Below are 2,695 nucleotides of genomic sequence, written 5' to 3'. Positions count from 1 at the left end.
GCACCAAGTAACATCTAGTGTCAGTGCACAGTAAACCAGTCAGAATTGCCCTGATGAAGGTGACAGACGGTCATCGAAACGTCAGCTCGTGAAAAATAAATGGTTGTGATCAAAGAACTTTGCTATTCATTCGTTTACCAACCTGATGAAATTATTACGGAAATATGGAATATAGTCTAGTCTCATTTGAAAAGCAATGGTAAAAGAAATGAATCTACTTTAATCATAGCACTCTGATTCTCTGAGCACTCTTCGGCAAGAAGGTTAAACTCATTTTGAGTATACAAATATTAAAAAAACTTAAATTGCATGAAAGAACTTTAATTAAATTATAGTTCCTGTACAAAGTTCTCTCCCACCTTTTGTCTTAAAGCAGTACCCCTCTTCTTAGAATTTGTCTCCTTACTAGTCCCTTAGTAGTACACAAATTGTAGCTATGGTTGGTTCTGTATATAAACAGTATGTAGACAAGAGAGAGCTTTCTGTTGTTTCAAATATTGAAGTTATGTTTGGCAGTCAATTAAACTGCAACATGTTTGATTTAAGATCTTATAATATGTTAAAAACCTATTTATGGGACCAGTGCTTTTCTTGTCGGTCAATTACTTCTAGTATTTGATCATTATGTCTGTATTACTATTGCCTTATCAGGCCACACCGATTTAATTTCTTGGTTAACGGATTTTTCTAGGAAAATAATGGAGCGGGCGGGCGAAAAAAAAATAAAAACAGGCCTAGGCATCCTATTATGGCCCAAAATGGTACGATAGGAGCCATGAAGTCAACACACCAGGCTGGTTCAAAATTTAAACAATGAATTTTGAACTTTTAATGATACCATTGCTTTGAAAGATGGAATAACTGTAACAACTAGGATGAAAAGGACTGTTTTCAACTGTTCAGGGCAAAATATGAGCTTTTTGGAGTTGATTCTGAATTTTTATTTTTATTTGCAAATCAGAAAAAAATGAAGCGGGCGAATCTGTTAACCAAGAAATTGAATTGGTGTGGCCTCAGATTGCAAAAGGGGTACATCAGTTTGTACTTAATATGTTAATTTAATTTAAAGTATATTATGGAGTTATTTATAATGTGTAACAAACTAATTTTTTTAAGGGACATGTCAGTCTGACCATCATCGTTTTGTTTTGATGATGTGAGTGATGATTTGGTAATTAAATCTACAGAAAATATAGGACATAGCTTAAAACCTTATTGTCCTTACGTGTAGGACAAATGGTTATATTAAGTTATGAAGACGGAACAAACAAAAATGTTTATGAAACAATTTTCTGTAGTGGTTTATTCAAAATTGAGGGCAGAGACATTTTAAAAATTATTCTATAGAACCAAGGAGGTTGATTTAAAACCTCCGTGATAGAACTTAATTAATAAATGAAATGCATTTTATTTCAGTTCTCTAAATTTTAGTGTAATATTCAGTTAGAGTATCTCTAAAGCCCATCACACATTCACGAAGTTGGCTTCCCCAAAACTAGCCGAATATGGTTAGGATTAGCACGTCGGCAGAACGTACTGCGCCTGCGCAGAACCCCGTATTTTCGAGTTTTTCGTTGGGTTTTTGGTCAACATTGCATCAGAATTTTGTTTGTTGCAAAGGATATTCTTTCCGACATAACATTTGGAAACTACTGTCAAAATGCTAACCTTATATGAGCGAATACAAGGTTATATGAGACATTCTGCCGAAATGCTATGTACAATACATTACGGGTTTCGCGCAGGCGCAGTACGTTCTGCCGACGTGCTGTTAGGAGTAGGTTAGTGCAAAGTCTGCTGGTGTTTGGCGAATTTGGCTGCGCCACCCGATTGTTTCATGTTTCAAACATCCTGGCATTGTTGGGAGGTTCGCCCATGTTTGATGTATGACTGTAAGGCCACAGCAAGTAAATTTTATGGATGATATCCTCCGCAGACTCCAAATCTAATGCGAGCGGGCGAAAAAAAAAACAAGACGGGCCGAAAAAACAAGGTTCCTACATTGTAAAATTTTGACTCAATCATGGTACAAATGATTTTGATTCAGTGGGAACATCACATATACACAGCCAGCATCAAATATCATTGCATCAAATATCATTGCATCAAAGTAAGAAACAAAACGTCTTTTCTTGTCTCCTCTCTTCATAGTTATCTACCATCCACCTTCCGGCATGGCAGCAGACATCTTTGCCATTTCGGCTATGTTGACCACTGTCAGNCCAGCATGTGTCCGGTTTGTCATATACGTCGCTAAGTACTGCCGCAAATTCACAATACCAGCTTTGTATTCCTGTGGTTTAGTAGCTATTTTTATTTTTGGCCGGAATTTTTTTTTTATTCGCCCGCGCGCACTAGTTTGGGGGTCTTCATAGGATGTCATCCATAAAATTAAGTCGATGTGGCCTAAGGCATTGGTTATTGTGGTGTTGGGGAATTTATACATATATGTCTATGAAAATTGTTCATCATAAAACCAAGACATGTCTGATATTGTTGAGCACTGCTCCTGTACCTGTAACCTTTCTTGGAGAAATGCCAAGAAAGTTATTTTTAAAGAAGGAATCTTTTTCGTCAGGACTGAATGAACTTAGAGGATATCTTTGAAGTATGTGTAATAGGGAATATAAATAGCAAAGTTCATTTATTTTTCACGAGTCGATGTTTCGATGACCGTCTGTCACCTTCATCAGGG

Source organism: Branchiostoma belcheri, unplaced genomic scaffold, assembly GCF_001625305.1.
Source record: "Branchiostoma belcheri isolate BF01 breed outbred unplaced genomic scaffold, Haploidv18h27 scaffold269, whole genome shotgun sequence".
Classification (NCBI taxonomy): domain Eukaryota; kingdom Metazoa; phylum Chordata; class Leptocardii; order Amphioxiformes; family Branchiostomatidae; genus Branchiostoma; species Branchiostoma belcheri.
The sequence above is the reverse complement of the archived record's forward strand: the minus strand, read 5'-3'. Positions refer to the sequence as shown.